Here is a 16,100-nt window from a genome sequence, read left to right as displayed (position 1 = left end):
ATTGCCTGCGCTCCTCCCTATCACTAGCAGGGGTCCCAGTCCACCCCCACAGAACACCAGTGGTGCCCGTCTTAAAATCTGTCTTTAGTAGTTAATAAACTTGTTTTTGCTGTATCTAAACCAGTGTGCCTTTGAGTGAAGCATCTGGGGAAAAATCTCAGCTTAGTTAACACAGGCTTGTTTCATATCCTTCCCACATTGAGAGGAAGGTGAACTTTATTAATGATCTTACCTTGTACAGATCCCTGTGCAGTGTAAGACCCTATAATTCTGGGTTTATACTCCAGCATGCATACAAGGTGGTGGAGCTGAGAAATTGGCTGTTGTCTCCTGCCTGTCTTTGAGTGGCTCAGGTACAGCACTCAGGTAGCTCAGTTTGGATGTGTGGCACCACGTACTGTTGTGTTGGGTGATAACAGGGCCTGGAGAGGCTGAATCATCAGCAAAGCAGTGTGGGCAGGGCCAGCCCATCTGGGTGGTTAGAAGGGTGTAGCAGTTCCACAGTTCCCAGACTGTACCCCGAGTGTGACAACCTGTCACAATAGGAACTAATAATTGGAAATTAAAGCCAGACAAATTCCAGTTAAGAATAAAGTAGGATGCAGATTTTTAGGCGTGAAGATGATTAACCATTGGAAAAAATTATCAGGGGACATAGTGGATTTTCCATCTCTTAAAATCTTCAGATCAAAACTAGATGCCTTTGTGGAAGATACGCCTTAATTCAACACACATTTATTGGGCTGGCTAGAGGAGTATCTGGATGAAGTTCTATGGTCTGTGTCATACTGGGAAAAAGACGATGATTTGATGATCCCTTCTGGCTTTAAAATCTATGAATCTTTAAGTACCTGTGTAGGGAGCAGAGTTCTCCTCCCCCAAATTATAGCACTTAGTCTTTGAGTTTTCTGAGAATTCAGTTCTGTGCTCAAAGTATACCAAACCAATTGATTTATGAGTTCAAATTAAGTTAAAAAAATTCATTTAAGAAATGTGGCACCTGGTGTTAGACCTTTTTGTTCTTGAATGATCTCAATAATAAAATAACAGACTCTTCAAACTTCCCATATAGTTAAAACTCACTAAAATCTTGTGTATAGGCTACATTTGAATATGTACATATGTTAGGATTAATGGTAATTTTTGTCATCATTCTTCATAACTGAAATTTTTCTTCTCCAGAGAATTCCATAAAGAACAGCCCTCATTTGAAATGTCTTCCATCTCCTGTTCCCAGAGGCATTAAAGGTCAGAGGCAGTGCTCTGTTAAGATGCAGTTCTCAAAATGGCTACCATTTATAATTGTTCTCAACCTGACTATGGCCAAATGTTATCCTAAGCAAAGACTCCCCCCCCCACCATTTACCTCCTCCTCTCCACTTCCTGACAACATAAGGGTTCACTTTTCTTCCCGGGAGTGGCTTGTCTTCACTCCTGTTGGGGGCAATGAGAGGTGGGTGGACATTTTGAAAGAGGGCTTCTTAACTGATGACACTCTGTGGTCTCAGTCCTATTCAGAACTACAGGAGATGGCAGCCTTTTTGAAAAAGGGCAGTTCTTAACAAATTTATTCTAAAGCAGAAAATTTTATGTGCTGGCATCTGCTGACAGATAAACTACTTCTTTGATTGATTATCCTCACCTAGTCCATTCTTGGCGTGCATGCACTCCATGAGCACAAGATGAGATTCCTTTGAATAGCAGTATCTATTGTGGCTGTGTCTCCCCCCCTCATCTCCCACACCCACCAGAATCAAAGTTCCTTCCTACCATCTGTGGTGTGACACCTGCTATTCCTGACATAGCTATTCCTCTTGTTTCTCTTCATGGACTTGTTATAGTTTTGCTTAATATTAGTTTAGTTTTTATTTTCACCTGTTGGCTAATTTAAAATTGTTAAAGAGGTATCAGAATTCTGCCACCCTCCCCCATACAAAGGAGTAATCCCACATAATGTGGACCATGTGTTTCCTGGCTTCAAGACCCCTCCATTGTGTGACTCCACCATACCCAGTAATGGGAAGCACTCCAGATGTCTCATTATCTGTCTTAGACAGGAGCACATACCACAGTATTGTTCTATATGCCACTCTTTTTCCAAGAGGACCCTAAAGAATAGAGGGGCAGGCTGAAGTTAATTTTGCTTGAGAGATCTATGTAATCTCTGGCTCCTGCCCCCCAGGAATTGTCCCCCACCTCAGAATCACGGTCAGAATCACGGTCCTGCTTTTACCTCACAAATGGCCTCCTCTCACTGATTACACTCAGAAACTGTGTCTGTATCTCTGGAGGAAGGAGCACTGCCTCACTGGGAGTCGGAGCACAGATTACCCTCTCCAAGTCTGAGTAAGAGACCTAAAATTTCTCCTTGGATTTCCTCCACTAACACCCACAATTCAATGTCTTTCTATGGTGCCGTGGCACCAAAGAGAAACCTGCCATTGATGGCTCCTTCATCCCGAAAGGACTGTGCTGCCTCCAGTACCACACCAGCACCATGCACTCTGGCACCAATCCTGGCAATGAGACCTTTGGTTACAACCAATTTTGCCTCTAGTACGAAGTATCAACTACTTGGCATTAACCTTCACTCTGGTACTGGATTTCTTGGCACTGGAGGTCCTGGTGCCATTGTCTTTCATGGTATCAGACAACTTATCCATGAGTCCAGTACCAGTGTCTCTTGTCCTAGACCTCTTGTAAGATGCCATTTTGGAGCAACCATCTGTTTTGCTTCACTTTATCTTATACCATGCAGACTCAGTACTCCAAATAAGACTCCTAGAGGAGACTTACTCCTCCTCGTTGTCCTCACCAGAACACCCCACTCTCTACACCCGGGTGACCCATTGGGAGTCCAGTAGGGGATCCAAAGAACATTAAACTGAGCAACAAAGGAGACTGGTGGTCTCCAGAGAGCATCCTTTGTGGTGCCCTCCTGCATGTCTGCCATCACAGTTTGCCTACCAACTGTGACCATACTGGTCTCCCTGGTGCACGAATCCTTATTGCAGGAGAGCCACTTCTATTGTGTCTCTTCCAGGATTTCCTTCACCTAGGAAGCAATTGCAGCCTCCTTCAACTACCCAAATTCCTCAGCCCCAACTTGTAGAGGATGAGAAGTACTTCAGTGGGGGAGACTGTCACCTCCCCAGATCAGGAGCCTCTGCCTCTTATGGGGCTTCCTTTTTGTCACCTAATATGGTGGTTAATCCACCTCTTGAAGAGGATCACAGACATCTTTGATATTCCTCCTGAGATAATACAGTAGAAACACCATGGACTGTTGGAAATCTCCACACAGTAACATGGGGCAGAATAACTATGCCCATTAATGAGAATCTTCTCAAGTCTGCCCAGGTGATCTGGCATATTTCCACTTCCATTTCACCCACCTCAGAGAGCGGACAGAAAGTAGCAATTCTCTGAGAAGTGATATGAGTACTTTTTCCTAGCACCCTACCGCTGGGCTTCTAGTGGTCGAATCAGCTTAGTGTAAGTCCAAACAGCAGGGAAACCCTAGAAGCAGGCCTCATAACAAGGATCCAAAAAGACTGGTCTCTTTCAAGGTCTGTTTCTCCATCAGCCTCCATATGAGGGTAGAAGATTTTCAAGCTTTGCTTTCCAAATATGACTTTCTAGTTTTGGAGTCTCTCCAGCATCACAGATTACCACAGAAGCAACAGGAACGTCTGAAGACTCTGAGGGTGGAGGAACACCTGACCACCAGGACCTCCTTGTAAGCCACCCTTGCCACCTCTGATACAGAGGACCATCCACTATTGCTTTGAGATGTGCTTCCTGCTGTCATAAAACTTTACTACTCAGGTCTGAACCTTAGAGTTCAGAACATGAGAAGCTAGCATGAAACCTCCAAACTTAATTACCAGCTTGGATCTGATATCACTGCCACCAATCAGGAATTTTAGGGCCTGATACCCTCTGGTCCCCCCAAACCTTCCCAGGGGACCCCAAGACCCAGATTTCTTGAGTCTCAGAACAAAGGGGAATAAACCATTTCCTTTCCCCTCTTTACCTCCTCCCAGATTTCCCCGCCCTGGGGACCCTAGGATACTCCCTGCTTCAAGTCCTTGAAACACAAGTACTGAGAGATCTAATCTCTCTCCCCCCTCACCCAGAGGGTATGCAAAGTCAGGCTTAGTAAATCTAACACAGAGATTTCCCCCCTCCCTTCGTTTCTTAGCCTTAACCAGTGAAAAACACTCAAACAGGTCTTAAAAAGAAAGCTTTATATAAAAAGAAAGAAAAAGGACATAAAATGGTCTCTGTATCAAGGTGACAATATACAGGGTCAATTGCTTAAAGGAAAAAAATGAATAAACAACCTTATCCAAAAAGAATTCAATTTAACACATTCCAGCAACTACACACATGTAAATACAAAAAAAAAAACAATATAAACCTATTGTCTTACTATCCTTGTACTTACAACTTGGAAACAGAAGATTAGAAAGCCTGGCGATTCCTGTGGTCACTCTCAGAGCCCAGAAAGAGAACAGACCAAGAACAAAGGACTCACACCCAAAACTTCCCTCCACCCAGATTTGAAGAAGTCTTGTTTCCTGACTGGTCCTCTGGTCAGGTGTTGTTTGTTACCCCTTTCCAGGTGAAAGAGACATTAACCCTTAGCTATCTGTTTATGACACCTGCCTCTAGGTATCTGGGATCCTGTGGGAAGTCCAAATTGCTATAGAGGACCTCCCATTTGAAGAAACCACCATATGCACCAGTATTAAAGGCAAAGCGCTCCACACTTTTAAGAACACTAAGGTGACACTTTTTAGTCACGGGATCTGTGACGGTGCCCCCCATAAGGCTTTATGGCGGGGTAGGCAACCTATGGCATGTGTGCCGAAGGCGGCATGCAAGCTGATTTTCAGTGGCACTCACATTGCCTGGGTCTTGGCCACCGGTTCGGGAGCTCTGCATTTTAATTTAATTTTAAATTAAGTTTCTTAAACATTTTAAAAACCTTATTTACTTTACATACAACAATAGTTTAGGTATATATTATAGAGTTCTAGAAAGAGAACTTCTAAAAATATTAAAATGTATTACTGGCACTCAAAACCTTAAATTAGAGTGAATAAATGAAGACTCGGCACACCACTGCTGAAAGGTTGCCGACCCTTGTTTTATGGAAATGTGGTTATGAATGTATGTATGATATAACTGGAATATGTTTAATGCTACATATGTCATATAACATATCTGTGTAAAGGTTATCTACTGAATACATTCCTCCTGTTTGTATGCATGTATCATTTTTGTACTTAAAGTTAGGAATATTGGCTGTAAACTTGCTTGATTTCTATTGAGAAAGGAATGTGCAAATTAAATGCCCAATCAAGAACCACTTAAGACAACAATGAACTCTTAAGACACCAATCCACATCGAAGCTTTCCCAGGAATGTGGCTTGGCTGGTAAGAAACTCAGTCGTACATGGACATGTGACTTTCCCATGTGACTCTGAAACTCCATCTTGGAGCTGGACTTTGCATAGGAGAGAGAGGGGGGTCGCCCCCCCCACAAGGGAAAGTCTATTAAAGCCTGTGAGAGACTCCTCCATTTTGTCTTCAACTGGCTAAAAAGATAGCTTCTCCACCTCCAAGGATACCTGAAAGAAACTGGAACAAAGGACAGTAACTACAGGGGGTGTGAGTGATTGCTGGACCCAGATTAGAAGACTTACTGGAACTGGTGAGGCTTTATCTGTATTCAGTTTTCTTAGTCATAGACTTGCGTATTCTATTTTATTTTACCTGGTAATTCACTTTGGTCTGTCTGTTACTCCTTGGAACCACTTAAATCCTACTTTCTTTATTTAATAAAATCACTTTTTAGTTATTAATTAACCCAGAGTATGTATTAATACCTGGGGATGGGGGGGCAAACAGCTGTGCATCTCTCTCTATCAGTGTTAGAGTGTGAACAAAATGGATTTTTGGGAGGTTTAGACCCCGTTGGCAGTTGGGCATCTGAGTGTTAAAGACAGGAACACTTCTGTAAATTGCTTTCAGTTAAGTCTGTAGCGTTGGGACACGTGGTTCAGACTATGGGTCTGTGTCAGAACAGACTGGCATGTCTGATTCAGCAAGACAGGGTGCTGGATTCGCAGGCTGGCAGGGAAAGCAGAGGAAGTAGTAGTCTTGGCACATCAGTTGGCAGTTCCCAAGGAGGGTTCCTGTGATCCAACCCATCACAGAATCTATATGTTTCTTCATCACAGCGAAAATGAGCTGCCGAGACAGCAGCCCTCCTTCAAGCCCAGACCTCAACCACAGACATTGTTCAAATTCAGGGAGCAAACAAGCGCCCCTGTCACAAATAGAAGTGCTTGTGAGTTACCCAACCCCACCAGCTCTGAATTTTAAAATATATTCTCTTTTTTAAAAGACTTGGGATATTAAATGAAAAAGCCAACATTGATGCATTTTTAAAATTGAAATACTAGGCACTCAAAAGCCAGGAAATTCCATATTATTCCATACCACTAACTCTGCCAAACTGCATATAGTCTACTATACACCACCAGAACAGGAAGAAAAGGTGGATGAGGCATTTCATATAACAATTTGAACAAATAACAGAAATATTCAGAACACAAGACCTGGTAGTAATGGGGGACTTTAACTACCTAGTTGTATAGCAAAACACAAAATTTCCAGTAAGTTATTGGAATTTATTGGTGGAGTGTTTTAGTTTATAAAGTGCAGGAAGTAACCAGGGGGATAGCAATTTTAGACTTGATTCTGACCAACAAGGAGGAGTTGGTAGCAAATCTGAAGGTTGAAGGCAATTTGGGTGAAAGTGATCATGAAAGAATAATTTATATGGTCCTAAGGAAAGGAAGGAGTGAGAACAACAGAATAAGGACAATGCACTTAAAAAGAAGCAGACTTCAACAAACTCAGAGAATTAATAGTCAAGGTTCTAAGGGAAGAAAATCTAAGGGAAAAAGGAGTTCAGGAGAGCTGGCAGTTTCTCAAGGAGACAATATTAAAGGCACAACTGCAAACTATCTAGATGCAAAGGAAAGTTAGAAATAAAAGTAAGAGGCTAATATGGCTCCATCAGGAGCCCTTTAATTACCTGAAAATCAAAACTGGAAACACTGACAAACTTCTAGGGATGAGTATAAAAGAATAACACAAGCATGTAGGGAAAAAATCAGAAAGGCTAAGGCACAAAATGAGTTATACCTAGCAAGAGATATAAAAGGCAATTTAAGAGATTCTTTAAATATATTAAGAATAACAGAAAGATGAAAGTATATGCCCTCTACTTAGTGGGGAAGGAAAGCTAATAACTGATGATATCAAGAAGGCAAAGGTGTTCGATGCCTATTTTCCTTCAGTCTTCACTAAAACGGTTAATTGTGACCAGATGTTCAACACAGTATTAGCAGCAAAGGGGAAGGAATGTAAGCCAGAATAGGAAATGAATAGGTGAAAGGATATTTACATAAGATAGATGTATTCAAGTTGGTCAGGGCCTGATGAAATTCGTGCTAGGCTACTTAAGGAACTAGGTGAAGCAATCTTGGAACTGTTAGTAATTATCTCTGAGAAATCATGGAGGACAGGTAAAGTCTGAGAGGATTGGAGAATGGCACACATAGTATCTGTCTTTAAAAAGGGGAACAAAGAGGGCCCAGGGAATTATAGGCCACTCAGCCCAATTTAGATGCCTGGAAAGATACTGGAACACATTACTAACAATCAATTTGTAAGCACCTAGAGGGATAGTAGGGTTATAAAGAATAGACAGCTCTCATCCTTGATGTCAAAAACAAAATTTACCAAACCAACCTAATTTCCTTCTTTGATGGCATTACAGGCCTAGTGGATGAGAGTAAGGAGGCGGGAAGCAGCAGATGTGATATATCTTGATTTTGACCCAAGCCCACATGACATTCTCCTAAGCAAATGAGGGAAATGCAATCTAGATGAAGTTACTATAGGGTAGATGCACAACTGGTTGACAGACCATACTCAGAGTAGATATCAATGGTTCACTGTCAGATGGAGAGGGCATATCTAGTGGGGTCCTACAGGGGTCTGTCCTGGGTTTGATGCTATTCAGTATTTTCATTAATGACTTGGATAATGGAGTGGAGAGTATGGTTATAAAATTTGCAGTTGACACCAAGCTGGAAGGGGTTGCAAGCACTTTAGAGGAGCGGGTTACAATTCAAATGACCTGGACAAATTCAAGAATTGGTCTCAATTCAGCAAGATGAAATGCAATAAAAATAAGTGCAAAGTATTTCATTTGGGAAGGAAAAACCAAATGCACAACTACAATATGGGGAAAAATTGGTGAGGTGGTAGTATTGCTGAAAAGAATCTAGATCACAAACTGAACGTGAGTCTACAATGTGATGCAGTTGTAAAAAAAGCTAATTTCTTTCTTGGCTGTATTAACAGGAGTGTCGTATGTAAATCACATGAAATCATGTTCCCACTTTATTCAGAACTGGTGAAGCCTCAACTAGAGTAGTGTGCCCAATTCTGGGCACCACACTTTAGAAAAGCTGTGGACAAATTGGAGAGAATCCAGAGGACAGCAACAAAATGATAAAAGGTTTAGAAAACCTGGCCTATGATGGAGATTTTTTTTTTAAAGTCTGGACATTGTAGAGAGATGTTTATGAAAGATTTGTGATTTGGAGACACTCCCTCATACGGAACAGTGTTCTGAATGTGAGAATTTGGAGATGTGCTCTGGAAGCAGGAGTTGGAAACACCACTTGGCTGTGTGCAGCAGCTAACTACAGAAGCTCTCCAGTTTGTTTTATTAAAAGGTTTTATTTCTTTCTCATTCACTGGTTTGTTATTTAATTTACATGATGTCAGAAGTACTGAATGAGAAGGAAACTGCAGTCATTTTGAAGTTAACTTCTGAGTTTGCAACTGGAAGTAGAGACAAAGAGAGGCACCAGAGAAGCAGGTGGGGCACCAGACACAGAGGCTTTTGCATGTATTTGGTAAGCACATTTGGTAGCTTGACTATCTTAACAAGGGAAAAAGCCAAGAGTGGATGAGTTTGAACCTCTATCCCATCTGCAATTGTCAAGCAATGTTGCAGAGAACTGGAAAAAATGACAGATTTGAATTGTATTTAGCAGCCATGGGGCAGTGGTGAGAAACTCAATCTGGTAAAATTGATGCTCTCACTACAAGATCATATTGAACCTGAATATGAAGCACTCTTTCAGGAATATCATGACTTGTTTCAAGGATTGTGTTGCTTGAAGGGTGACCATCCACTTAAACAAGTAGGTCCCTCTAGTTATCCATCCATGTAAAAAGGTGCCATTTTCACTCTGTGATAAACTCAAGGCTGAGCTTGCAAGGATAGAATCAATGCAATTAATACAAAAAATTGAGGAGCCAACAGAATGGGTGAACTCCCTAGTCTTTGTGGAGAAAAGTAATGGCCAGCTACACATATGCTTAGATCCCAGACAGGGGCGGCGCTATGTTTTTTGCCGCTCCAAGCACAGCAGTCAGTGAGCCTTTGGCGGTGTTTCTGCAGGAGGTCCATCAGTCACGCAGACTTGGCGGTTCTCAACCTGACTATGGGACTGGCAGACCTCCCGCACAAACGCCGCCGAAGGCTCCCTGACTACCTCCCTCATGACGACCAGCCCACTGGCCCCCCCCCCCCCCCAGCTTGCTGTCCCAGGCACATGCTTGCTGCGCTGGTGCCTGGAGCCACCCCTGATCCCAGAGACTTCAACAAGGCTATAAAAAGAGAATGTTTCAAACTACCAACCAGAGCCAGATTATGGCTCAAACTAAACAAGGAGACATGTTTTACGGGTTACAGAACTGATTTTTGTTGGGGACATTATTTCCAATAAAGGTGTAAAACCTGATAAAAAGAAGATTTCAGCCATTGAAACGATGCCACATCCCCAGTCAAAGAAAGCAGTCCAGTGGTTCCTGGGAATGGTTAATCTATCTACCAAAGCAGCAACTTTGAGAAAACTCCTAGAGAATAAAAATGGATGATATTGGAATGGATCACGGGAAAGTTTAAAACAACAACTGATACAAGAACCAGTGTTGAAGTTTTATGCCCCAGGAAGGCCTATTAAAATCTCAGCAGATGCTTCACAGTCTGGATTAGGTGCAGTGATTGTAGAGAAGCATGAGGGTGGTTGGTAACCAGTGGCATATGCATGATACATCCAAATCACTGACTGAGGCAGAAACCAGATGTTGGCAGATTTAAAAGGAGTTTTTAGGAATATTGTTTGCCTGTGAGAGACTCAATCAGTATATTTAGACAGACAGTGGAAGTTGAAATGTCCCACAAGCCCCTAATAGTGTTATTTAACAAATGATAAAGCTGAAAAAGTATGATTAGGTTGTGAGCTACATGCCTGGTAAATTTCATGTTTCAGCAGATGCACTTTTCAGGGAAGTGGCTTCCACAGAACTAGGGAAGACTTCAGAGATAGAGATGCAAGCCTGTGTTGGTCTGATTGTAAAGTCAATTCCTATAGCTAACAGGAAATTGCAACAAATAAGAGAGGAAACGAAGAAAGATGAATCATTAGGAATCCTTAAAGAAGTGATAATTAAAGACTGGCCTGAAGAAATAAACAGTTGGTATCCAAGTATAAGAGAGTATTGGACTGCAGACATGAATTTACTGTGATAGATGGGGTGATTTTCAAGGGCAGTAAGGTGGTAATTCCAATGAGCCTCTGAAAAGGAATGCTGCAGAAGATCCACAAGGGTCATTTAGGAATTGAGAAGTGCAAACAATGAGCACGAGAGGTGCTATGTTGACCATGGATCAATCACATCATTAATGTGGTAGGAAACTGCTTTTCCTGCTTGAAATACAAGCTATGCCACCAAGCAGAGCCACTGAGACCTCATCCACTTCCATTAAGGCACTGACTTATTTACCTGGCAATCAAAGGTTTATTTAATAGACGCAGATTATTATTCTCTGTATCCAGAAATTAGCACACTGCACAGTACTAATAGTAAATCAGTGATAGCTGGCAGGAAGGGACTCTTCTTCAGACATGGAATTCCAGATGAAGTCTTCAGCGATAATAGGCCACAATTTTCTAGTGCCAATTTTCCAATTTGCCATAGCTTGGGACTTTCATCACAAAACATTAAGTCCAGATTTCCCCCAATCAAATGGATTTGTGGAAAGGTCTACACGGGCAGTAAAGAACCTTATGAAAAAGACTTTTGACAGTGGGGGTGATTTATACAAATCTTCATTAATTTTACCAAAGTACACCGCTGGAGTATGGCTTTTCTCCAGCTCAGCTGTTAATAGGAAGAAGGATCAGATCTAATTTACCAATTACTGATAACCTGCTGAAATCTCATAACAATTCACCCATATGGAAGATTAAAGAAAATCAGAAATATTATTTTGACAAAGCGCCCATGATCTCACATCTCTTAACATACCTCTAATATTTGGGACCAAATAGGTACTATTAAAGAACAGCTGCATCCAAGGTCTTGTGTAGTCCAGACAGACCGGGGAGACATTTCAACGCAATCAAAGGGATGTATGAGTAATTCCAGAAAGTTCCAACACATTGACAACTGAGGTGGACTCTGGCATTTCCCATCTGACTGATCCTTTGTCATCAACACACACAGGAGAAACTGTCAAGGAATAAGAGAACAACTCAGACTCTAATGAAAGACTGATACTGAGAAGATCAGAGTGGGACATTGAACATCCTGAAAGACTCAGAGACTTGCTAACCTGCCTGGAGAAAGGGATATTTGAGGAAAGTGAGTGGTAAAGACTAACTCGAAAGTGATGTTCTGGTAACCTCTCCTCTCTAGGTAGTTGACCCATTGGGTTTATGGAAATGTACTAGATGGGTTGAGAATGGTGTGTGTGTTTGTGTGTGTGTGTGTGTGTATAAAATATATATATACGAGTTAATTCATTTTTTTAAAAGGGAAGATGTAGAGATATATTTAGGAAAGATTGTGATTTGCAGATGCTCTCTCATAAGGCACGGTATTGTGAGTGTGGGAATTTGGAGATGTGCCCTGGAGATGGGTTGGGAACACCAGGTGGCTGTGTGCAGCAACTCACTACAGAAACTCTCCAGTTTGTTTTATTAAAGTTATATTCCTTTCTCATTCATTGGTTTATTTAATGAACCCCAAGGTTGTTACAGACATGTTTAGTCTTGAGGAAAGAAGTCTTGAGGTGAGACCTGATAGGTCTTCAGATATGTTTAGAGGACTGTGATCAATTGTTCTCATTGTCCACTGAAGGCTGAATAAGAAGTAAAAAGCTTAATCTGCAAGAAGGGAGATTTAGAGATAAGGGAGATATGAGGCTTCCAGGGGAAGTTGTGGAATCCCTAGATTAAACTGGAGGTTTAAGAAAAGGTTGGACAAACATCTGTCAGGGATGGTCTATGTTTACTTGATCCTGCCTCAGCACAGGGAGCTGGACTCAGTGGCTTCTCAAAGTCCCTTTTAGCCCTACATTTCTATGATTCTATATGGATAGTATTTTCTATGTCTGTTTTCCTTTTTAAATAAGAATTTTAAGGTAATATTTATTAAAGGGTGCTGTCAACTTAAACTCTTTGAGATAGATTAAACAGCATGTCATTAATTTGTTTTTATTAAATTCTTTAAAAACGTATAAGGGTTTTTATAGCTTCCCTACTGATGTTTATAAAGGATATTTCAGCAATAGCATTAGCACTTAAGTAAGACCTTCCAGCTTCTAAACGCCTCACTGGAACTAGCAGTGGCATTCTAAGGAACGAAGAACCCCACCTCCTCTTACCCTCTCTCAGGCTTTTGTTCATCCCTGCTCTCATGTAAGGATCTGGTGAGGGAAAGAAGTAGTGTGGTTGAAAATTTTCATTCAAAATGTTTTTAATGTAAAATGTGATTTATGACTAAACAGTTTTCCATAAAGTGTCTAATTTCTGTGACAAATTATTTTTTTATTGAAAAAACTAATGCCTGTAAACTGAAATATTTTGGACAAAACCCAAAATATTTCAATAGAATATGCCCCTACAGTGCCTCATCGGAGTTGTAGTTTGGTTTCCTCATGTCCCTAGTCTCCTCTGTGGGCTGGGCTTTCTGGATAGACTACATTGCCCATAATGTACTGCCTTGCCTCAGAAAGAGGAGAGACCGTAGTGCATGATGAGAAATGTAGTTTCCGTAGTGAACGTAACCAATAGAAAAGAATGGGAGAATGAGGCACCCAAACTACAACTCCCATAAGGCACCATGATGGTATTTTCAAAACAAAATATTTCATTTTTGGTCACTATATTTCAGTTTTCATATTTTGCCCCCAAAATTGAAATTTTCCTCAGAAAAAGTCCTCTATTTGTGACTATCTGTAGAAAGAAAGAAAGAAAGAAAGAAAGAAAAAGCTCCCACGGATCATCTCTCTGCTCCAGCCCCCAGGTAACAAACAATCCCTAGCCCTTTGTGTGATTCCTGAGAGGAAAGGGGATTCAACTGATGCGCACCCCTTGCTGCTGTTGCTCTGTGCAAGGGGTCCTAGGAGCTTCAAAAAGAGAGACATACTCTGCTCCCCAGAACTCAGAAAGAGCAGTAGCTCTGCTGCTATGTTACTGGAAAGCACCCCCTTACAGGTCCTGGCAAGGAGTGTGCCCAGAGTGGTGGTGATAATCTATGACACATCAAGTGCTACTGGCTATCAAAAAAAACCTGACTGTTTATGCACTGCTGTTGAATGTGTAGAATAAACTAGCTGAAGTAGAGAAATGTTTTCCAGTTGACTTCTCTTAGTTACAGTAATATTATATGTTGTGTGTAACTGTAGAATTGTGAATACAGCCATTTTGTATAGAGTTTAGATGTTCAGGCTGATGATGTCCCTTTTAACATATACCAAAAATAGCAATTGATATGTGGAATGGCATGTTAATGTTGGAGGAGAAGAAGATAACTTTTGGTATTGATATTTCAACTTTAACATTCCACAAAGGTTCTTTATTTGCATTTATAACACAGACAGACTAGTGGATGAATAGATGTGTATACCAAAACTCATCAATTTCTCCCTTTTTTTCTGGCTAAGACTCTAAAATGACTAGTCTATTTTGGATTACAGTTGGATTACTGATATCATTAAGTCCTAGTGACTCTCTCTTACTGACCCTATTGGCAGAATTTAAACTATTCAAATTAAAGACCATGTTTATAGTAATACTGTCCATGACAACACTGCTGTGTTGATCACTGGAGACATTTTTAAGGATACTTTAGGGTGTATGCTGCTTATTTTGGAGGAGGGGCGCTGGGGTTCAAAATAACTACATGGGAATATATAAAATCAGATTTTAATACTAGAAGCAATCTAAATCATAATAAACCTGTAAAAGCAGCAGAGAATCCTGTGGCACCTTATAGACTAACAGACGTTTTGGAGCATGAGCTTTCGTGGTGAATACCCACTTCGTCAGATGCATGTATTCACTCACGAAAGCTCATGCTCCAAAACGTCTGTTAGTCTATAAGGTGCCACAGGATTCTTTGCTGTTTTTACAGATCCAGACTAATACGGCTACCCCTCTGATACATAATAAACCTGTTACCTTTAATTGTAAAGTAATGATCATTTGATGTTATATTAGATCTCTGCATACTTAATTACCAATATTCATTATAGTAAAGAAGGATTTGTTCTTTATTGCAGCCAAAATTGTAACTTTATAGCACAGGAAGATGTGTAGCATTTATACTGACCAGGGTAGTTTTAATCTTTTCCATATTCCTATTTCTCTCACTTCCTTCCACTGCTTGCTAGTCTTCATACAAAAATCCAGAATGAAAGATAAATGCCAAGCTCCAAAAGCTCTTTTACTCGGTTTTAAAATTTTTCATTGGAAGATAATACATTTAATCTAATAAGTATATCAACTTTGGAGAGGTTTAATTTTAACAGCAAAACAATATACAGTAAGGGGCGGGGGAATATCCTTGTAACAAATTTAATCTATGATAGCAGAGTGCCCATTTTATGGGGCCACATTTATTCTCATAATTGGCTATTTCCTGTCTTTAAATGCCTATTTATTCATGTCTGCCACCTTTCTCTCAGTTTATTGGCCCTGTGGTTACCACATTATCTTTCTCTTCAAAATCAGTTCACCTTTTTATGAAAAGAATTTGTGAGATGTTTAGCTTAGTCAGAGTGCCAGATAGAACATGGACCTGTCAAATTAATTATTGCTGTTAAAACTACATTATAAAATGGCAAAACTATAAGTAGAATGTATCCATTTATTTTATCTGGATTTTATTTTCATAGATTGTTAATTTATTGCCATAACTTTAGGGAAAAAAGTTATGTATATAAATAGTTGAAGTAATACTTTTAATGATTCTTGTTCATTGTAATGTGTCAGTTCTGTAAGTTTTCAGAATGAACATAATATGAAATTCATAGCTACATTCTAGAAAGATTAAATATATGAAAATACACTAATATATTAAAAATACCAGACAGTTTTAATTACAGGAGGCCTAGAATATATATGTGGAATATTTATTGACTGTATTATTCTCTTTTAAGGCTTGATTACGCATTTAGGTGCGGCCCTGTGTGAGTAGTGGTGCACAACTCTTTCCCTGCTTCTCTCTGGCTTTTAAGGATGAACCATATTTCAGTTGTGCCCAGACATTGTTGGCTGGCTCACGTAGAGGCTACTCCTGTCCACTTGCTCACAGTGGGAAGTATAGTGTGTGCAGTTCCTGCTCTGTCTCTTGTACCCAGAACCACCATAAGAGGTTTAATGCAGCCATTGGAGGGATGCCTCCTTCGCCTTACTCCTGTGTCCAGCCATGTTATCTGCTGTCATAGTCAATCCCTTAATGAAGAATTTTTTTTTAAAAAATCATGACTGGTATTAGTTTTAGTGTTCAAAGATTTTAAAAGGCACACTTAATTCTTTTATTTTATTTGTATATACGAGACTGACAAAAGCTTCACAATTTGGATCTGAATCTGGATTTCTAGCACACTAATTTGGTGGTAGATTTTTTTTCTGACCCCTCTCTA

General features: G+C 40.5%; 1 protein-coding gene across 5 annotated transcripts in view; it reads left to right on the top strand.

Moving 5' to 3' along the window:
• Positions 1–16,100, top strand: part of MCTP1 (multiple C2 and transmembrane domain containing 1) — a 543,194-nt gene that overhangs the window by 269,200 nt on the left and 257,894 nt on the right. The window lies entirely within an intron of this gene.

Source organism: Gopherus flavomarginatus, chromosome 3 (assembly GCF_025201925.1).
Source record: "Gopherus flavomarginatus isolate rGopFla2 chromosome 3, rGopFla2.mat.asm, whole genome shotgun sequence".
In the NCBI taxonomy this organism is placed as follows: domain Eukaryota; kingdom Metazoa; phylum Chordata; order Testudines; family Testudinidae; genus Gopherus; species Gopherus flavomarginatus.
This window is presented reverse-complemented; position numbering and strand designations above follow the sequence as displayed.